The sequence below is a fragment of the Triturus cristatus genome, chromosome 4_2, assembly GCF_964204655.1.
Source record: "Triturus cristatus chromosome 4_2, aTriCri1.1, whole genome shotgun sequence".
Taxonomy (NCBI): Eukaryota; Metazoa; Chordata; class Amphibia; order Caudata; family Salamandridae; genus Triturus; species Triturus cristatus.
Window position 1 is genome coordinate 468,591,151 of NC_140586.1, and position 23,041 is coordinate 468,614,191.

The 23,041-nt window shown below is 48.3% G+C and overlaps 1 protein-coding gene across 4 annotated transcripts in view; it reads right to left on the minus strand.

Moving 5' to 3' along the window:
• Positions 1-23,041, minus strand: part of LOC146834562 (interferon-induced protein 44-like) — a 307,969-nt gene that overhangs the window by 248,629 nt on the left and 36,299 nt on the right. Inside the window, exon 1 of one of the 4 annotated variants that reach the window (XM_085601965.1) lies at positions 405-543. The exons of 2 other annotated variants lie outside the window; for them this stretch is intronic. The gene's annotated coding sequence lies outside the window, so the exon portion shown is untranslated. Of the gene's footprint in view, positions 1-404; positions 544-23,041 lie in introns of those variants that run through there. One more of the 4 variants, XM_085601967.1, reaches the window with a different exon arrangement.

Consider the following 23,041-nt stretch of genomic DNA (forward strand, 5'->3'; position numbering starts at 1 on the left):
CACACAGCGATCACGTACTTTATGGCCGAACATGGCATACTCTAGGCAAGGACTAGTGGCTTGCTCCTGCCCCTACGCAAGTAGTAAACGTACTAACATACACTGGATTCTGTAGTGTACAATGAACGAAGGAGCTTCACGTTTTCAATCACCACTAATTATAGCTCGAGAACTAATTATGTTACTGAAATTTACTACTATCACAAAAGGTGAAAATTATAAATAATTTGCTAGAAGGCTTGGGGCAGAGCTAGCTGCCTGAAACGAAGGGGAACGGCATCAGCGTGAGAGTGGCTCGTGATCGCATTCACATCGAAGAAAACAAAACAAAAATGGTTATAAATTCAGCAGCCCAGTACTACAACAGAGGCAGAGTTTCTAAAACATACACGGGGTAAACTTACCTTACAGAGTTACGCGTGTTCTGTTCCGGACAATCTTCTTTCTCCTGCTTGCAACCCCAGTAAGTGGGAAGTAAAACCGAAACTATTTAAGCAGGGACGTGGAAACCGCGGAAATTCCAGAGCTGAGTCACCCGGAAATGTGAAAGTGAGGAAGTGCCGAGGCGAAGCGGGCGGGTGTGGCCAGGGTCGCCTAAGTGTAGAATGCATGTTGAACGTTTCACAATCTATATTTTTTTAAACCAGTAATTATGATGTTACCGCAAAGTATTGTGATGTTGTTTAGCACGCCGGGAGTCACACATTACATGAAGCAGTGTCTTCACTGTGATAAGCTAGCTACAGCATTGGTAGTGTCTTGCAAAAGTTATATGCCTATTAACATGTTACTTTGTAGGTGTTTTTCTGCCATGAGTTACTAATTGATCCATTTTTTTTCTCTTGCCTTGCTACTGCTTGCACCTTTTACTTTCCCGCTATGGTTACGCGAGGGGCGTTAATAACCACACACTTTTGTGGGAAGGAATGGGTGTCAATGGGGAAATCTCGTAAAACATCAGGGGCAGATTTATGTTTCCTGGCGCATCCCTGCAAATCAGCAAGGATGCGCCAGGAATGATGCGTCACGCAAGTTTACCCTTGCGCCACACATGATGCGCCGCATTTACAATGCGGCGCATCATGGCGCAGGAATAAACAGATGCGTGGCGCATCCGATGGCGTAAGGTTGGCGCAGTGCTTCAGTTGCGTCGCAAGCGCAACGCAACTCCAGCACTGTTCCAACCTACCCTATCCCTAACATGGTGCGTCAAGCCTTACGCCTGCTTCAAGCAGGCGCAGGGTTTTGGCGCATCAGCGTTGGGAAGTGACTCAGTCAAATCTTATAGATTTGACTGAGTCACTTTTCAGGGGCGTTCCTGCGAGGGAACGCCCCCCCCTCTGTCGACACGCCCACGTGAAACCTGACGCAGATTTTACGTGGCGCAGGGCTTTACATCGTGACGCATCTCCATAGATGCGTCACGATGTAAATATGGTGCAACGTGGCGCAGGGTTCACACCGCCGCTGCGTCACAAAAGTGACGCAACGGTGGCGTAAAAGTGGCGCATCTCCAATATAGATCGGCCCCCAGGTCTTTAAGTGGACAAAGCCAATAGTCCTGGCTTGTTGTAGGTCTAATGTGTCTTATTGTATCATCTCTGGATGCAATAACAGAAACAGCAAAATACAATTCTATAGACACACCATGCTAAGCACAGGTTTTTAGCTTACGTGTTTTAAGTCACGTCCTTAAGTACATCGGCTACACCCCTATGAGAGACCCCCCCCCCACCCCAGTTTTTTCAGCCCACTTAAAGCCCAGCCTAACATGAACCATTTATGGTTCTTGGCTTGGATCAGAGACTCAGATCTTGAAGACGCTCATACATACCATTCCTTGTAGTGTCTCACGTGGCAGCTCTTCTTCAAAGCAGGGCTTGTTTCAGGTGCTGCACCTAATTCACACCGACCCCCAGGCTGGGGATGGGTCTGGAAAGTGGGCTCATGGTACACTATTTTCTTTTTAGGTTTCATCTGCACAGCGCTTGCACGGTTTGTGAAATCTATTGGATTTAATATATGTTAAAAGGGGGCTCTTATCATTCCCCAAACAGCCGAATTACTGTGTTCATTCACTTTGAAGTGGAACTTTCTGTTTTTGTTAACTTCCCCTGGCTGCACATATTTATGATACTTCTACTAAAGCTGTTTCAGCAGACAGACTAGAACAAGCTTTCAATGCTCACAGAACATGCAGAGTTACAGCATTAGTGTGATGTAGATTACAGACAGAGATCTCAAGTGAGTGCTTAATTCGCGGAGAATAATGTGTTGGTGGATGAGTGCTTATGCAAGTTCTGTCACCATTCTCACTTAGGTGATATTCCACATCAGCTTCCTGAAAGTACTATTGCTGTTACTCAGAGATGTGTTGTCGACTGTATCTCCTGGTGTCATATCTTGCACTCCTGCTGCTGTTCCTTCCATAACGTCTAACTGCTGCTATTCTCGTGCACATTTGTCAAAGGGTTGGCCCTTGCTATAGCAATACAAAGACCTTCTCTACTCATGGTGTGAAAGGGGAGGGTAGAGATAGAGGGAGTGAAACGCCCAGTAAGGCCAGTTCAAAGGAAAATAGTTTTAAAATAAACACCTCTTTGCCATCCCACCCAGTGCGGCCGGCAAGACTAACGGGAGGCGGGGCAGGCACGGGAAGGGGGGTGGGGGGGGGTGGGGGGGGTACGCGGGTTGCACAATGTAAAAACAAAAAATTATACACCTACCTTCCTTGTCATCGGGTTCCGCGTCTCTGCTCCTTGCTCCAGCTCTCCTAGTGGGACAGGAAGCTAGGTAGAACAGACAGGCTCCCCTGACCAATCACAATGCTGCAATGCAGCGTTGGGATTGGTTTTGAGCATCCTGGTTCGAGGTACAACCAGGGAATGGGGGCCTGGACTTATTCTCCACGCAGGTTGTAATGCAGCCTGCATGGAGAACGGGGAAAGTGCGCATAACTGGTTCCGACCAAACAGTTATTGCGCACTTAGTGTTAAATGGTAGCGGCAGTTTCAGTCGATAACCTTTCAAGTATTGCCCGGCGGTAATCGCCTCTCATACCACTCGATAATTTACCAATGAAAGAGGCAGGCGCCGGAGACTGGAAGGCAGGAAACAAAGTTTTATTCCGTCGGAGCAGAACACATCAGATCAGACAGCAAGGTATCGTCACGAGGTGCTCTAACTGCATCTCTGAGGCCTGGCCTCTTATACACAGGTTTATGACTTTATTACAGGATTATTGTACATGGCACATTCTTGAGATCCCCTTGATATATGAAAGAACATCCCCTGAAACCCCGGCTCAGATCCGATCCCACACATAGCTACAGTGGAAGTTCCCACCTCACCCGCAGTAGGAGATGGCTATCACGCAGCAGGGTATTCCGCCAATTCCCGGGGGTGTGTGTGAACGGTCGGGTCCCAGGGGGTGGGGGCTTTGATCCACTGTAATCCCTTTGATGTGGGGTGTTTCCCTTTACAGTAGGGGCAATAAACTGCATCCGCAGGGCTAGGTGATGACCTGGGATCAGTTCGGACAATGGGGCGCAGAGGAAGGGGGTTATCAAAGAGAGACATGACCATGTATGGGATGTCGGTCAGGCGTGGGATGTGGTTCCATGGCAGGGTCGCGCAGAAGGAGAAGGTTTATGGCCCAGGTATGAGAGAGCGGGGGTGGCCGGTGCGCGGGGGATGCTTGCAGCGTCAGGGGAAAGCGCTGGCGATTGACAATGAGCGGGGGAGAGAGTGGGGTGCCTAAAATGGCTGTCGTGTGCTCGCTGTGCGTGGCGCTGGGGAGAGGCAAGATGGCGCAGATAATGTTCAGTCTGCAAGCTAAATTTCCACAGTCCTCCCTTTTAACATATCTCGCCAGCTTGCCTGGCCGACATTTACCTTCGTTAACCTTCAGCTATAATATCGTTAATGTCTTTCGTACATTCCTTAAAGATACAGAGTTTTTAGGGCAGGCAGGAGTAATCTGACACATTTGTACATAGTTACATACAGGTGATAAAGTAGGCGAGGAGGTAGTACATACAAAGTTACATCAGCTGTGCCGCATGTCAGGCCCAGGGATAGGAGGAGGGGAGTTTGTTTGAGCACAAATAGGATACTGTAAAGCAAAAAAAGGATGTTTCTGGCAAAACAAGGGATATTTCGTACATTACTTAAGGCTCAGACTTCGTGTGGATCGAAAATAGTCAGTATAGTCGTGTGCATGGCTGGTGTTGTATGAATGTCACTATACAAAGTTACATTTTCTTAACTTCTCAGTGTACAGTCGGAAGTGATTGATGCAACATCATGAAAACTTGATAGGAAGATAGTTAATATAAAAAGGTGGTTGGGAGAGGGTTTTCAACTTAACATGGGTTCTTCTTTCCAGTGTCCTTTTATAAAGAGCCATCACTGGTAAGCTCTTATTGTTGTTCTTCTTTCGTTGGCACTGTTGAGCACCGGCGGTGGAGCTAAGGTCCAGCTCAAGTCCAATTTCTCACGTGGCAGGGTGTGACCATTCACTGTTCTCCGATCACAGTCCTGTTCCTTAACACAGTTCGCCATAGGTACTTTGAGACAGGGTACCTGCCTTTTGTTCTTCGGTAGTAAGTCAAAGTCATAATCCATATAAAAGAGGGAGAGAGAGAGAGAGAAGGGGGGTGGTGTGCTTCGGGATGCCGAGGGAAGAGGGGGTGGAGTGGGATCGGATCAAAATGCAGACCAAGGAGAGCAGGATCTTCCAGCACTGGGCCCATCAATCGGGCCCGACGGGTTGGGACTTCAGGCACGCTGGTCAGTGAGCAGGGGGGGGGGCCTTGGTATAGCCCTTCGTTCTACCGCCTATCATCCTGATAATGGTGCCTCGTCTCACGCCCTTATTGCTTCGATGCTTCCCCCTTGGTTGATGCCATAGATGTTCCATGGTCCGCAGCCAGGCTGTGCGTCACGTCCGACCCCTCTCTTCCGATGGCCGCAGGTTATCTTTGAATGGGTACAAGAAACAAAAATCTTAGAGAGTTTGGCAGGGAAGATATTCACATACTTCATCCTCTCTCCCAACCACCGAGTAGTTGCGGAAAGGCTTTTATCGGTTGCTGTATGATTGGTGTCCATTAATTCTGATGTTAGTGTGCGTGTTACTAATCTATTAATTATTGCTGCGGTGCAGGTTTCTGTGGGTATCCCTGTCCATCGTCTGGCCTTCTAGGTGACGATTCCTGTGCCCTATAATCGTTGCAGGAAGCCTGACATCTGTCAACCTTCTGGTCTATTAAAAATTCAAACTGGCTTCTCCGGTAGAGACTCGTTCATCTCAACACAAGTTTTGGTAATACACATCTTCCTCCGAGGACTACTAAGTTTATGAAAAAGTAAGTGCGAGGTGCTACTGTCATGCGTTCACGAGTATCCTTTTCGGGGAGGAACATAAGCTAAGCATTATTTTTGCTGGGGACAATAGGTAACCCTTTATCAGTTTAGGCGATGTATTATTAGAAAATAGGGTCATCAGCTGTTTCGTTCAAAATACTCTGAGACGGCTAGTATAGGGCTGGGGTTATCTTTGGGAGAACAGGGTGCTTTAGACATTCTATTTCGGGGTAATTGGTCAGGGGTAATTCTGGGTGGTGGAGATGGCGTCTTCTAAAAACGAAAACCCCTGACATATAGTCCCCGTGTTGAGGGCCAGATTGGGAGACATCAGTCGTCTTACCTGTCCTTTCTTTCTCAGCCGATTAAGCTCAACATTTGCAAAAAGGAGAGGTAGTAACGTGGTAAAGTATGGTCGTTTTGTTTCTGTCAATTTGTTCGAACACCACCGTGTTTCAGGCCAATTATACACTTACCGAAGAGGTATGTGTCGTTAATTTATTCAAGAAGAAAGAGGGAAAGAAAGCCTTTAGTGAGGGAGGGGAGAGAGAGAGAGAGAGAGAGAGAGAGAGAGAGAGAGAGAGAGAGAGAGAGAGAGAGAGAGAGAGAGAGAGAGAGAGAGAGAGAGAGAGAGAGAGAGAGAGAGAGAGAGAGAGAGAGAGAGAGAGAGAGAGAGATTGAGAGAGAGATGAGAGAGATGTGCATCAAGTAGGCTATTTGGCATACGTACGATACAAAACGAGAGTGAGACATGGGTATGATAATAGGCCACTTGGTGCACACACAACATGGAGTAGCATGGGTCTGTTCTATGTAAGAAAACACAAGCGGGGAAAAGACATAAATTCGGTGATCACGTACACACAAATGCCGGGTAGGGTGTGACAGTACATGCATCATGCGCCGAGACTTAAGACGGAGATTCAGGGCTACGTTGAGTATGGGGACCTCTCCTTTCCTGTTCTTTTTCCAATGCATGCTGCATATTTTCAGTATTTTGTAGTTTATCTTGGGGGGGGGTGTCGGACCTTCTACTCTCCTCCCTTTGATCGAGGGACGAGTACTTAAATCATATGGTGACGCTCTCTTCAAGTGACCCAAGCATGAAATGCATACACATTCATATCGTATAATCGCAGTACACACGCACAATCACACCATACAGTTTTTCATGTCCCCAAGGGTGGTCTGTACTTTATGCACTATCCCACAACGTTTGTCTATGTTTTTCCTGATATTGAACACGGCGCGGTCCATGTTCACTTCATTCTACAGTCGGAGCTTCGTCGTGACCTATAGAGGGGAAAAAGAGGGGAGGGGATGTGCAGTATTCAAAGTACCCTGGCGCGTGTAGACACGAAAAAGTTCTACTTACCACGTACCAGGCTAGCCGCAGGAGTGGGAAATACCATAGACCTATTATTCTTTTTGTTCGAGGCAAAGATGCTCTTATTTCACTCATCTCCTAAATTCGAGTTCCTTGGTCGTACATGCATTTCTCAATAGGTCGTGTACTATGGTGCAAGATACCATATCTGGCGTTCGGCATATACCTTAAGTTATAGTTGATCATCGATTTGACAACTCTTGGAAAAGGACAGGCGTGATGGGTACAAATTCCGTTAAACAAAAAGATTTTAGGCAAATTGAGTCTGTATTATCTGTATTCTTTCGCTTAGGAGTAACAATCATTTATTCAAAAGAAAAACCTTCAATCAACCTAGATGATTTGTCATGACACTGATTCCGTAATTCCTTTTAAGAAGCCCTTTATTTAAGACAATGTCAGTATACAAATACGGGCCTACAACCGCTATAGGCCGGCCACGGCGTGAGAGGCGTCGAGCATCATGAGCAACACTACTTTGGCATAAAATCGGTTCCCTCCCCGCCCCCCCCCCCCCCCTCCCGACCATCATGTGTGGAAGCATCGTATATATATATATATATATATATATATATATCTCTTTTTAACACAAATGTCACGTGACTGGAACGCCACAAGTGTTTGTAGGCCTCTCCTACATCGGCGCCATCTTGGGGCGAGGTCGGGCCAGTGTACAGTCTAAGTCTTTCCATGAATTAGCTGTTGGACCAGAATTCCTTTCGGTAGTTCGAGAACTTTCGTTAGCGTCAACTTTGCGTCAGCATGGCGTCACTGCGACCTCGTAGCAATGCCATGGTTCGTTCTTGGGGCGGGGCAGCAGGCGGGTTCTTCCGCCGACGCTTTGAACCAGTCTTTCTCACTGCACCAAGCGGAGGCAAGGTGGCTGCCGCCCGGGGCAAAGAACAATGGCGGCGGTTTGTCCTTACCGGAAGTCCGCGGGAGTCGAGTGCCAATGACTCCAGCCGATTCTGCACAGCTGAGAGGAGCGTTTTGTCAAGGGTGGGGCCCACGCCCAAGCAGACAAGCTTTCGAGTCCAGAATTGTCCCACGGTAGGCCAGGCCTGGAACCGGAGGAGTCAACCGCCGGAGTCCAAGGGCAGCAGTAGCAGCAGCTCTTCGGTACGGCCACCGGAGAGGAGCCAACAGCAGCGACAGCGGCAGTTCGGATGGTATCGCCACCGGGGTGGGTCCCCGATTACTTGGCTGCGGGGGCCCACTCCTCGCTTCGGGCGCTAGTGGCGATCCTGGTGAACCCGTGCTTGGGCGGTGGTCCGGTGGTCGCGTGCAGCGGCAGGGTGCAGCTCAGCTGGCCGGCGAATTAAGACGGTTGGGGTGCCCTCATCTGCTGGCGAGCCTCCACCTGGGGAGGTGGGGGAGGCCCGTCCGCGTCGCCTCCCCTCCCACCAGGGCACCCGCCGTTATTGAAGAAAGAAGAAGAAAATGGGAAGGTCCGCACAGCGTGGCAGACTCCGCCTTGGCGCTGCCAGAGCTTTGGCGCTTCGTATAGCCTCCGGCCTATTCGCACAATCGTCCGCCACTGATGTCGATGGATTTGGCATGGTTTTTATAGCCCAGAGCCGACTAAAAGGACCGCCCAAAACAGGCCAATGTTGCAATTTCGAGGAAGGAGAGGCGAGGACGGTGTCACGTGGACGTTAAGGCTTTGGGATGGAGGTTGCAGCAGACATGCATGTAAATAGTTGTTTAAAAACGTGTTTTAACCTGTTTACCCTGTTGGTGTGTTTGTTATATCTATAAGTTATTAAAATGTTATAACTATACTACTTCGTTGGAGTGTTTGTACATATTTTGCAATCTGGCGACGAGCACAAGGATGTTACTGCGTAATCGGAAAAATAACATAGTCCAATTGTGCGCGATCTAGCCCTAGTTTGGTGACGTCGATGGTGGGTGTCAGCAGGCTTCCGTTTGTGCAGGATTTTGTCATGCTTATTGGGCGGGGTGGGCAGTAGGGCAGACATGTTTAGGTAGCGAGAGTAATGGAGTCGGGCTACCTCGTGGCCGTCTCGACCGTGAGCTTGGCTCCTTCCCTTGGTTTCATATATCCCACAAAGGGCTATCTCCTAGCGTTACTTTAGTTTTGTAAGGTCAAAAAGGATCCCACCAGTGCCTTTACTATTTTGTCGATTCCTGCTCGTTCATCCTTCGTTAGTCGATTCATTCTGGTGGAATCTTTCTTTCTTATCTCAGGGTCATCCGACGTCATTGCCGACGTTGTGTTCAGTACAAGAGGCTCGGCCGGCGCGGAGGCCGTGAGGACCTAGGCCCCTGTACTGCTTTCGCTCGTGTTTGGGGGTTGTGGGAGTTGCACTACTGATTGGGAGGGTGCGTATGGAGGGGGCATGTAAATGATCGGGGGACCTAATAGTAAATCATCATTTGTTCGTTGCTTAGAGGACAACTCAGGGTAGAGCAAAGAAGGGGTCCTAACAGCGTACTGGCCTGATGTTTCGGGCTCCTGTCTTAGTTTAGTTTCCCTTCTCTCCTTTATTTCTTCTTCTAACTTTCTAGCGGCAAGGTGAGCTGCCTTTCGTAATTCCTTTTCTGCTTTTACTTCTTCCCTCTTATTCCGTTGCGTTGCTTCTTTGCGCTACATGCCGATACTGTCAAGCATAGTAGGCGTCGTCTTATTGCTACGCAGAGCTATTTCTAGCACTTCTATCTTATGGTCGTCGAAGGATCCCATCAGTGGCCACTGACTCTCGGGGTCCTTCTTGGTATATTTATGCCACAGCTTGCTATAAGCTACGGCGACTAGTCCATATATAGTGAACATGTCCTTATTAGGGGTGCCTTCCAGTTGAGCCGGATGGTTCACCTCTAATAAGCGGTCCGGGCAGAACCAACTACCAATCAGTGGGGAGAAGATAGGCATGACGGGTTTCAACGGGGACAAAAGTCAGCACTACCTATCTTTTCACTGCTTGCAAAGACTAGACAGAATATCTCTATTCCTCGTTATTTGTAAGCAGAGAATACCTCCAAAGAACCAATATCGAACAACTAGTGTTCGGACAATCAATCAATCAATCAATGGGGAGATAAAGATAGGCACGACGGGTTTCAACGGGGACAAAAAGTCTGCGTTACCTACCCTTCACTATTTGCAAAGACTAGACAGAATATTTCTATTCTACGTTATTTGCAAACAGAGAATATCTCAAAGAGCACTATTCTTCAAAACAATCAATATTCGGACAATCAATCAGTGGGGAGATAAAGATAGGCACGACGGGTTTCAACGGGGACAAAAAGTCTGCGTTACCTACCCTTCACTATTTGCAAAGACTAGACAGAATATTTCTATTCTACGTTATTTGCAAACAGAGAATATCTCAAAGAGCACTATTCTTCAAAACAATCAATATTCGGACAATCAATCAGTGGGGAGATAAAGATAGGCACGACGGGTTACAACGGGGACAAAAGTCTGCGTTACCTACCCTTCACTATCTGCAAAGGGAGAGAGAGAGAGAGTATTTCTACTCCTCCCCGTTTGTAGACAGCGAATATCTCAAAGAGAACAATCAATGAGCAATACTAGTATTTCAAAACTTCAAACAATCAATCAATTATTTCGCAATTTGTCGTGTATCACGACCTTACCCGGACCGCGTGGACAGTTTCTCGTCTTCCGCCTCCAGCGCCCGATCGTCCTCTACTCTCCGTATTTGCCGCGGCACTCCTGATGGTTCCCAGTCAGGACCGTAGATCACTCGAGAAAGGTCTGCTCGGAACCAGTGAAGTTCGGATGATCGGCTGCCAGACGAGGGTCTATTGGGCAGGAGCTCTCCCGATCGTTGCAGTTGTTCACTCTGTCGTCGGGACCTCTCCCACTGGATCCACGTGTCGCTGATGGGCCCCACATTGGGCGCCAATTGTTAAATGGTAGCGGCAGTTTCAGTCGATAACCTTTCAAGTATTGCCCGGCGGTAATCGCCTCTCATACCACTCGATAATTTACCAATGAAAGAGGCAGGCGCCGGAGACTGGAAGGCAGGAAACAAAGTTTTATTCCGTCGGAGCAGAACACATCAGATCAGACAGCAAGGTATCGTCACGAGGTGCTCTAACTGCATCTCTGAGGCCTGGCCTCTTATACACAGGTTTATGACTTTATTACAGGATTATTGTACATGGCACATTCTTGAGATCCCCTTGATATATGAAAGAACATCCCCTGAAGCCCCGGCTCAGATCCGATCCCACACATAGCTACAGTGGAAGTTCCCACCTCACCCGCAGTAGGAGATGGCTATCACGCAGCAGGGTATTCCGCCAATTCCCGGGGGTGTGTGTGACCGGTCGGGTCCCAGGGGGTGGGGGCTTTGATCCACTGTAATCCCTTTGATGTGGGGTGTTTCCCTTTACAGTAGGGGCAATAAACTGCATCCGCAGGGCTAGGTGATGACCTGGGATCAGTTCGGACAATGGGGCGCAGAGGAAGGGGGTTATCAAAGAGAGACATGACCATGTATGGGATGTCGGTCAGGCGTGGGATGTGGTTCCATGGCAGGGTCGCGCAGAAGGAGAAGGTTTATGGCCCAGGTATGAGAGAGCGGGGGTGGCCGGTGCGCGGGGGATGCTTGCAGCGTCAGGGGAAAGCGCTGGCGATTGACAATGAGCGGGGGAGAGAGTGGGGTGCCTAAAATGGCTGTCGTGTGCTCGCTGTGCGTGGCGCTGAGGAGAGGCAAGATGGCGCAGATAATGTTCAGTTTGCAAGCTAAATTTCCACAGTAGGAGTGGGCAAACCACTCCTCCCCTGCCCTGCTCCGTGAGCAGAGCAGGCCCGCCCGCAAAGGAAACATAAAATGATAACTCAAAGTTATTATCATTTTATATTTCCTTTCCACTTCTCAAAAGCAGTGAGGCGACGCTCCTCCGCCATAGCGGAGGAGCCCCCACTGATCCCACCGTATCTTATTTTGACTTTATATAACCCCCTTTTCCATTAGATAGTCCTTTCTCTCTTTCACTCTCTCCTTATCCAGCCTCTACATCTATTCATTCTCTCTTTCCCTACCTTTTTCCTCTTTCTCACTCTTTCCCTCCCTCTCACTCATGTGCATCTCTTTTGCTTACATTTACTATCTTTTGTCAGTCTCTTTTCATTTTCTCTTGCTTCACCTTCATTTGTCTTTTCACCCTTTTTGCTTACCCTCAACTTCCTCATGTTTCATTCATTGCTGCCCCCTCTCACCCTTTGCTATTTCTTACTAATGTGTTATACATACCCGTCACACCTTTCTAATTTTTTACATACTCTCACTCCCTTTATCTTTCACATACTCCCTCTCTCTTTCTTACTGGTCTCTTTTACTTCTATCTCTGTCTATACCAGCTAAGGATATTAAATATTTTTTCCATCCCTAGCACAAGCTACGGTTTTCTGTATCACCCATTCTAGCATTAGGACCACATTTGCTGCTTGTACTTGAAATATGACACCTGTGGAAGACAGAAAAAAAGGACCGCACTTATTGTTGAGTCCAGTCATGAGAACTCCAAGAGCTGGATTTTCTCCCACTTGTACCCAGAACAAAGAAGCAGATGCCAAGGGCCAGTTGGCTTACTTTATGTTAACCTAAAGGGAAACAAAAACTGCAAGAAGCCCACTTTCCTGGAAGAGTCCAGCTAACTGGTTACAATTGGACTTGCTCTGGACCCAGCTGGTGGTTGGTTTCTGTTGGATTGAGTCCTGACCCCCAAATGCTGTTCTTTAGTTCCTGTAACTCCTCTAACTCCTAGCTGGTATCAGCATATACTCCCCTTCCTAACCCTAAAAGCTGGGACTTAGAAACATTTTCAAGACTTTTTGGCAGAGCTGTCAGACTTATCCCAGAGGCAATGTGTAAAGCATTTGCGCAACACACACACACACATACACACGCACACACACACACACACACACACACACACCCACACACACCAGTAACACAATAAACACTCCACACAATATTTTATAAAAATATCTCATATATTGTATATAACTCATAGACCACACACAGACCAAACATGACATAAACCATAAATCACTTTGCCAACTAAGCAATTGTCATAACATCACAGTTAGTGCATGAAAGTAAAGACTTATATGTTGCACATATCATAAAAACACGGGTATTCAAACAGAATATCGAGTTGGAAATGTCGACGTACACAAATTTTGAGTTGTAAATATAGTGACACAGAAATATCAACGGCAAAAAGAACTATTGATGGACAGAATGCAGAATAATGTCATACATTCACCCCAGTACAGAGATCTGAGCCTAAATTCATCGTTTATTTGCTCACCATGCCATTCCAGTTTGGACCCAGCCATATGCAAATCAGTCTTGACCCTGTGCCCAATGTGAACAGTCCAGCCCGAACTGCCAGCCCAGGTCCTCCCTGGACTGGAAACAAGCACCCTAGGACCGGTTTGCATATGGCCATGTCTGAACTGGAGAGGTGGAGTGAGCTAAAGAATGATGATGGATTAAACCCAGATCAGCTGACTGGGGGTGAGTGTTTGATTTGCTCAAACGCTCTGTCCATCATCCCCTTTGGTATCGCATTGTTCGCCCTAAGTTGGCAGGGTTTGCCCAGACGTGAGTCCCTTGCTCACTATTGAGTCACGTGCTCTCCATGCCACTGGAATCAAGCTATCCTGGCTGAAGAGGGGTGAAACCCCGAAACCGGTCCTAGGATGCTTGTTTCCAGTCCAGGGAGAACCTGGCCTGGCAGTTCGGGCTGGACTGTTCCCATTGGGCACAGGGTCAAGACTGATTTGCATATGACTGGGTCCAAACTGGAATGACATGGTGGGCAAAAAAACGATGGATTTAGGCCCATATCTCTGTACTGGGGTGAATGTATGACATTGTTCTGCATTCTGTCCATCAATAGTTCTTTTTACAGAAATATCAACAGCAAGAATATCGTGGTCAAGAATATCGAATTTAAGGTAAGAAATATCGTTTTCTAAAATATAGAAGTCATTAATATCATTTGCAAAAATATAGTTGTTTAAAATTTCGATTTTTTAGTGTTATGTATTTTAGTATATATTTTCAATGTATGTGATGTATTTTTTGGTATAAGTATTGTTTATGTTTTTAAATATGTGTAAAATGTTTAGTAGTTATTCATTTTATTAAATTACATTTTGCGTTTTTTTAGTTCTGTAACTGGTTGTGGGTTTATAGGGGGGGATGTATGACGTTACAACGCATGCTTTTACACCGCATGCCGTTACAACGCATTTTTTACACCGCAAGATCTGTTACAACGCAAGCCTTTACAACGCATGCTTTTACAACGACGTACACTAGATGGAGTGCTGACATTAGAAATGTATAATTTACTATTCTAACTCCAGTCCACGTTGCAGTAGGGAAGGTGTTTGGATAGTAAAACTACACAATTTCTAATGTTAGCACGCCATCTAGTGCATTTCGTTGTAATGGCATGCGTTGTAATGGCATGCGTTGTAACAGATTTCGCGTTGTTACAGTTTCGTTGTAATGGTAGTGCGGTGTAAAAGTTGCGTTGTAAACGTTGTATACCATAGGGGGAATAGGGTGGGCAGTAATTTAAATATAATAAATTAGTTGTTATTTTTTATTTATTAATATTTATTTAATTGAGATTTTATAGTGTTAATTGTGCTTTTAGTTTTGTTTTTGTAAATTTTATGTGTGGTTTGTGGGGTTTATAGAGGTATAAGGTGGGACACGTTTTGTAGGTCTTGTTTCAGGTGACTTACTCGGAACGCACCTCTGCTATCCTTCCTTCCAGTGCTTCCCTGGTGGACTGTATCGCTTGCAGGAGGACCGCGTTATCTGGTGGATGAAATGTTTCCCTTTCTGCTCCTACTGCGGGCCCATTACTCTCACATAGCGGTCCACTTTGCCTTGTCTTGACTGCTTTGGTTCTTTATCTCCGACATTGTGTGTATTTGATTCACTGTCTCTTTTGCTCAGGATAGTGCAACTTTTTCACCATGGTACTTTTGGGCTAACTTCCTTGTGGTGGCCTGTCAATTTCTTTTCCGTCTTCTTTTGGGTTGGGAGATATCACAGTCCTGTTCGCTGTGAATACTCCCCACCTCACTGCCGCTTGCATTGCCCGGTTAATTGGAATTCCCCTGGCCCAATAGCCCTCTTGCGGTTACAAGTGGGCCTCTTCTATGTTGCATTGCAGTGCTCGTCTTTGAGGGGCACCCTCTATACTAGTTTCGCTGGTGTTGGGTGGCACTCGTCTATTGTGCCCCTGGTCACTGGCAAGTGACCCAGACTCTGTCTCCTCTGCTTTCAGGTTCATCTCATCTTCGATCCAGGCTTGGATCACCCTGGACACTTTTCCTTTCCATGGCAGTAGCACTTTGCAGCAACTCGCCATTGAAAATAGCGAAGGTTCCCGACACCATTTGACACCTATGCACCTGGCTTCACTGGGTTAGATAACACGAGTACTACGGTGCTCACATGGGTGCTGGCCTTAGAACCTTTTAAGTCTGAAAGGGTTTGATCCAAGTCCTCTCCTAAGTGTCCTTAATCTTTAAAATTCTAACCGCGACTTTCCCATAGGATTGTACGGAGTTCGCGGCTGTGTTCCTACACTGCACGCGCCCCCGTGGGTCCCCTGTGTCACTACCTTGGGTGGTTCCTTGGGGTCCGAGCGATTCTATGTGCTCTAGGCACTGTGTCTAGTCAAGTTGTGGTTCTTATACCACTTTTAAGGTCTCGCCTAGCATTGCTACGCACACGCGCAGCACGCTCTGCGAGATTTATGGTTGATGAGTAGTTTTAGAAAAGGGCTTGAAGCCCCGCCCCCCCATTCCCATTGGCCAGCGTCACTGTTTATGGTAAACAGTGGCCTGCCATTGGAAATGAGGATTTTTGGTGGACGCCCTTTGGCCTCCGAGCTGGACTTGGTGGCCTGCTTTGCGTCTGTCGCAAAGCACTTTCTTATCTTTATGGGGCCATGTGTTAGAAACACATGGCCCAATAAAGACAATAGATCGCTGCTTGTTTTAACATCGCGCTTTCACTTAAAGTGAAAGCGCGATGCTAAAATAAACACACTGCTGTGTGCGTAATGGCAACAGCTTGTTTTGGACAGCTACAACACAGCTGAGCAGATAGAGGGAAAAAATTTGATTTGTGACATCAACGTGAAGGTGTGTGCCATGGACACCAACATAGACGCAGGTCAGTGTCTTTATATTTCAGAATTAATTTCCGCATACACCATTGATTTAAGCACCAATGACACAATTCCAAGCAGCCCCAAACCTTTACTTTTGTTTTCGATTTATTTTGTATCGTCTGACTACATCACAGGACAATCTGCAGTCGTCAACGCAGCGCATGTGTAACTCACTGTAGCAAGCAAGAGAGTACCGTGTGTAAACGAGAACAGCAAATTCCTGTTTTATTTAAAGAACGAAAGTAATATGGAAATAAAATATTTTACAGCGAAGTTCACGGGAGATTTGTGTATAAAATCCGGAGTACCAAGTGCCGTTCCTGTGCGATGGCTCAGCTCTTTCTAAATATACCAGTGTTGGGGAAGGAGGGCCGGCTGGAGGCAGACGGAGTTACAGCCAGTGTTGTGGCTGTTTCTATTACCAGCTACAGCCGCATGGCGGACCGGCTCTCTCCGAGGTTAAGGGACCGTTTTCCTCTCATCTTTCCGCATAATGCAGACTCGAGGTGGACAAAAATCCACACTTGCTCGACCAACGTTGGCGGAGACAACAGCCAGCCTTTCAGAGGAAAACCATCAATACAACGAACAAAAACCCCGCCTGCTGTTCTCTACCCGGCAAACATAGCCGCCCCTGCAGCAGCCGCCACAGCGCAGGACAAGCTGGGTGAGTGCGAGCCCTTCCTGGCGCTTGTCCACAGAGCCACTGACAGCGTGCAACCTGATCTGGCTAACCCCCGTGTTTTGTAGATTGGATTTATTAGGTCTCGCTGAGTCGGCACGCATGCGCTGCTCGGAGAGACATTTTGTAGGTGAGTTTTTAAAGTGCTGCAGGCTGGCCTAGCGCTTGCGTTCACGCGAGCATGCACGCGCGCATCCACCAGCTTTCAGCCCCGCACCGCATAGCACACCACTCGACAGCCTATTTTCGCCATCGTGCGCAGCGCGCGCGCTTATTAAAATTACTCTCCTGCCCACTCACCAGCCTACTCGTCGCGCGCGCTTGTTTTTGGGTTGATCTTTAGTGGATAAAAGGGTGGATGGCCGTGCTTGGATATGAACCCGTGACATTCATATCATTAACAGTATGAACTTCTTTGCTTCTAGCCTAAAGAGTCAAAGCTTAGAATGTCAACGTCATGCGTGTAGAGCGACCGCCCCCACTCCCCCCTCCAACTCCCTCCTCATCAGCTTGGCTTTCTACAACTGCGGCCGCACCACTGTGCCCGCCCCCACTCCCCCCTCCCACTCCCTCCTCGTCAGCTTCGGCGCGCGCTTGTTAGCATTTGGGAGGAAGTGAATAGTTCTGCCCGACTATTACTTCCCAGTCTGTTTCGAGTGGTACTGCAGATGCGGAATCCCTAAGACAATGGTATGCGACATTGGAGGGTGAATAATGTTGTAGGTTAGTTTACTTTGTCTCGAACTTGGTTAGATTTGTCTTCTGGCTGTTGTGTTAAAGCTGTCAATCGTCATGGGTTTGGTTTTTCAGTGGCCTTGTTTGTCAACTCAAAAACACGGCCACACATGGCTGGATCAAGTCTTTCCTTTCCAATGCTCCTTCCCCTCCCCCACCACAGAGCGCGCAGGGCCCCGTCACTTTTTCCCCCTCCCGCGATCACTTTCAATTCCCTCCTCCTCCGTGCGATCACTTTCATTCTCTTCCAGCGCGGTCCCGTCACTTTCCATACCCTCCCCCTCCCCGCGATCACTTTCAATTTCCTCCCCCTCCCCGCAATCACTTTCGCGAATCTTCACTGGACATTGTTATTACTATACCCCTCCCAGCATTCCTCCAGCTTTCAGATCCTCGTGCGTTATTTGAACCTGACCCCGCGGCAGACGGCTGAGTCAATGTCACATGAGGGGACTGAAGGAAAGACTCTCATGGTCATGAGCCGTATCTGCAGACAACGCGGGAGGAGAGGCCACCTTCCATCTGCCCACAAGCGCTTTTAAAGCCGCATTTTTCTGTAAGTGCTGCACGCATGAAGTGTAAAATGATGGCGAAGTGTGGGCCTGGCCCAGGTCGCTTTGTCTCCCGCCTTTATTCTACTGGGAAAACACGTCCCTACTGCGCTGAATTAGGGGCATCCCAGCGCCACGCTTGAATAAACTCCATCAGAAGCACATTATCCGCCTACCTTTCCTGGCCCGGCGCCTAATTATATCCGCCCTCGCCACACACTGCTGGACGTGATACCGGCGCAGAGCAGATGATAAATTGCTCCCGCAGCTGACGTCGATGATGGCCGGTTTTAATTGTCCTTTTTTTGAGAATTGGTCTGATTGGCCCAGCTGGTTTCAAACGCACACGGCTCTGTGCCTGCTTTCATTTCTGAATCAAAAGTGTTGTGTTTTCAGGGCAGACGTTGTCTCCGCTGGGTTCACACACACCCGACTGTGTGCTCTGGGCGTGTGTTGTCTCTGCTGGCATTTCCAGACATCTACGCAAGGCCACTGCATGCAGCTGCAGTCCAACAACACCAACATAAGCATAACACCACCTCAGCATTGCTCAGCCCAAGCGCAGCACCACCTCAGAACCAGCGCAGACCACCTCCACACCAGCACACCACCTCTACACCAGCTCTGCTCCAGTGCAGCACCACCGCACTACCTCAGCATCAGTGCAGCACCACCACCTCAGCCTCGGCACAGCACCAGCACAGCATCACTTAGTGCCACCACAGCGTCACTCTGCACCACCTCAGCATTACCTAAGCATCCCTCAACACCACCACCTCAGCACAGCACTACCTCCACATCAGTGCACCATCTCCTGCGCAACACCATCGCAGCCCCAACACAGCATCAGCACAGCGCCACCTCATCCGCAACTCAGCACCAACACCTCACCAGCACAGCATCCCCTGAATATCACCAAAGCAACACTCAGCACCACCTCTGCATTACTCAGCACCACTCTAGCATCACTCAGCACCAACGTAGCATCACTCAGCACCACCTCAGCACATCCTCAGCATCACTCAGCACCACCTTAGCATCACTCGGCTCCACCTCAGTATCACTCAGTACCACTTCAGCACCAGTGAAGCACCGCCTCAGCATAGCCTCAATGCAGCACCAACTCAGCCCCACCACAGAATTAGCACAGCAGCAACTCAGCACCAGCGCAGCATCACTTCAGCAGCAACTCATCACCAATGCACCACTTTAGCATTTGCACAGCAGCACCAGCACAGCACCACTTCAGCAGCAACTCATCACCAATGCACCACTTCAGCATTAGCACAGCAGCACCAGTGCAGAATCACCTTAGCACCAGCGCAGCACCAGCTCTGCAATACTAAGCACCACTTGACCACCAGCACAGCACCACCAAAGTATCACTCAGCACCACCTCAGCATCACCAGTGTCACTCAGCATCACTCAGCACCACTTGAGCAGCACCACCTGAACACCGCATCAGCACAGCACCATCTTAGCATCAGCACAGTACCGGTTCATCATCAGTGCACCACCACCAGTGCAGCACCAACTCCGCATCAGCGCAGCATTACCTCAGCTGCAGTGCAGCACCATCTCATTATTAGCACAGCACCATCTCAGCATTAGCGCAGCACCACTTCTACATCATTGCACCACCAACAGTGCAGCCCCACCTCCACACCTGCGCAGCCCCACCTCAGCAGCAATTTAGAACCAACGTAGCACCACTTCAGCATCAATGCAGCACCACCTCAGCACAGAACCAACTCTGCATCACTTAACACCAGTTCAGCTCCACCACCTCAGCATAAGTCATCACCAAAGCATCACTCAGCAACTCAATACCACCTAAGTATCATTCAGCATGCCCTGAGCATCACCTTCGAACCAGCACACCACCACTTCAGCATCACCTCAGTATCATTCAGGATCACCTGTCACCACCACCTCAGCATCACTCCGCACGACCTCAGTCTGCCCTCGGAATCTGGCATCTGTTGATTTTTCCCTAGTGTCACTCCACTGCTCCTATTGCAATTGAGGTACTATTTCCCAACCTCCACCCTCCCGTTTTTTATGTCCTTTCCCCCATAACAAAAAAACGATAACAAATTAGCATTAGAACAGGCAGAGAAAAGTTGCCAGCATTGCATGGACAAAAAACTATAACACATTTTTTTGTGTTAATTCTGTTTTTATTAGGGTCGTTCAGTTGTACATAAAGTTTTCTTGGTTATATATAGGGTGATAAAAATGGTTATACCACTTTTTTTATTATAACTTTTCAACATGCTGCACAACATTCACGATGCTCTACAACACAGCCTAAAGACATTAACAAAGCCAATAGGTCTCGCCTTTGGGGCCTTATAAGTGTTTAACCATGCAACAGTTAATGTTGTTGCACCAAGGATATTGTGCTGCATAACTAAATACTTATAAGGTCCCAAAAGCGAGACCTATTGGCTATGCCAATGCTTGTTTTTATGAAGGTGCCCGATCTGTGTGACAATAACTCCATCAGGCATCGCCTGAGATGCCAGTCTGTGATTTCAGAAACAGTTGAACGGGTTGTATTTTAGCTGAAAAGTGGTCGACTTCGGAGCAACACCACATTGCCTCAGATCCTAATTCGCCCACTTGTACAAACCGTGTGATCCTGTGCAACCTATTATCGCTTTCTTTGCACTTGACCTTGCAGAATTCGGAGAGCTTAGTGCTGCGGATATCTAAGTTGAACAATTAACTCGGCTTTGTCAACTGGCATAAAGCGCTTCGAAGTAGTTGAAATGGGGTGCGCTGGCGCATTATTGAAGGTACACACACTCAAATGCAGAAGGCGTGTTATTATGTCACGCACCGCTTTTAAACGTGCTCTGTGCCGCAAAGCAGCTAAACTGTCAGCACACATTTACAAAATCACAATGTTGTTGGTTTGCAAACCAAGCTTGTATCTTCTTCCCACTGCCAGCTACAGTTTGTAGAAGAGACGAGGTTTTCGTTGCTTTTAACGCTGGTTGTTGATGGGGCGAACGTTGGCTAATTGATCGTGTTTTAATTAAGGTCTGTAGCGTCAAAGCACTGCCAGTATGCAACATTACCCTTTTGCAGCCCACTAGCCATACTTTCATCAACCACTGGAAGATAAAAGGCTGCGCCAGAGCGTAGACACAGCGACAGGCAGGAATGAGCAGCAGGTACTGTAGCCCGCTGAGCTTTAGTGGCTGCGGATCAAAGCGCAGATAGTTCTTGTGACACTTTCACGCACAATGCCCTCGAATAATGCAAGGGGATGTTTGCTTACAGCAAAGATGTCCTCTCTTGGCACCCTGCTCTCGGCACGGTACACACAGGAGGGTAATGTTACCGGACACAAAATGCGCCGTCGCCTATTTGAAAGGAGAACCGCTTTAATAAAGATTATATAAATGTGCAGCTAAAAGGAACTTCCTCGCTGCAAGTCTCACAAGTAGGTCAGATTTTGTTTCTCACGACAGAAACAAAAGTCATGCATGAACCGTGATCCCATGGGCGCTGCTCGTGTCAGGACTGATGTTGTAATGGCCTGTTCTTTAATTTTATTAATTTTGACACTCTATAGCACCTGCGCAAACCAGACTGCTTCTAAGTCCTTATATGTAAAATTCATCTTAAACAATAATGTGCGCTTTCTTGCTCAGGGGTGCTTTTTTGCCGACCTCACTATGATGAAGAGCTGAGTTGCACCTACTAATTCACATATCTCAGGAGGTAGAGAACACAAACGGCTGAATTCCCTTATGTCACCTCTTCAGTGTACTCAAATGGAGAGCAGAAACATGGAGTTCAAAGGCGTATCTTCTATTGGTGCAGCAGGTGCAGTGGCACCGGTCCCAGAGCCCTGGGGCTATTTAACCCTGATAATTGGTGCTATTTTCCTTGCACCAGGCCCAATGATATCCTTGCTACGCCACGGGCTCCTCCTTAGATCACCCCCCACCCCTCTACCTTCACCGTGGTTTCATCATCCCTGTGGTGGTCTGCTGCTGTCAAGCGCCTTGCTCCTCCTCGGCTTTCCATTTCTAGCTGACAGCCCTGCAGGGGGCAGAGAAAGAGGCGCTGCTGACAGCCAAGTGTGGGATTTAAAAAAGGATCACGAATGAGGGGCTTCATAAACGCTCCCTCGCCCCTCACTCGCTCCTTCTCAACGCCCCCACCTCCTTCAATCCCTCCCGTGGACTGACGGGTCACTGCATGATCTGCTTGTATGTAATCTGTTTTACATCACTGCACACCCCGGACCTCCTGTGCGCGGGGTCACTTTAAATAACGTACATTCAGCGAACACACTATATGCAGCTCTGCTCAGAGTAATATGTAATTACCTCCTCGTTAGTCTTCCTCGCCACATGACTAACAAAGTGAGCGTCAGCTCCACAACAGAACCCTCCAAAGCAAAGCAAAAAACAAAGTCAGCATCCCATGCCTCCCATCCCTTCCCAATATGGCCGACCCAGTCACCCATGACCCCTATAAGAGGCGGGCCGGCCCAACCCAACAGCCTGTTTTTTTTGTTCTGCACTCTCTCCAGAGCGCATCAGGTGAGTGGTGCCTGCTGTAGCAGGTGCTTGGGTCCTGGGTTGGAGGTCCTGCTCTAGCGGACCCTAGGAGCCTGGACCTGGTTTGTACCCCTGCTTGTTGCCCCCGGGGTGTGTGGCGTTGTTGCTGTGCTGCTCCCGGTGAGGCTCTGCCTTAGCGAGCCCTGGGTTTTCAGGTAAGGGGGGATGTTTGCGCTGGGAACAGTTGCCTGTTATCGGTCTTTTCCCTTCGCCGCCCGTTGTTTTCATCTACGGGCGGCTGCTGTGCGACTCCGGTTTCCCTGCGGGATGCCTCCTTTCATTGGGACTGTGTCCCGAGGGTTGCGAACGGGTGCTTTGGTTATCTGCCCTGTTACCGTCTCCCTTCCCCGAGCCGCGTATTCACCTGCCCGCCTGCCTTCCTGGCGTTGGGGGAGGCGGCGGCTCTACGGGGCTCGGTCCGTCCCGGAAGCTCTACACTTCCTTCCTTACTAAATACGCGCTGCGTTCCTAGTGAAATTGGGCCGCTGTGCAGGGGGGTTGGGCTCGTCCATGTCGGCG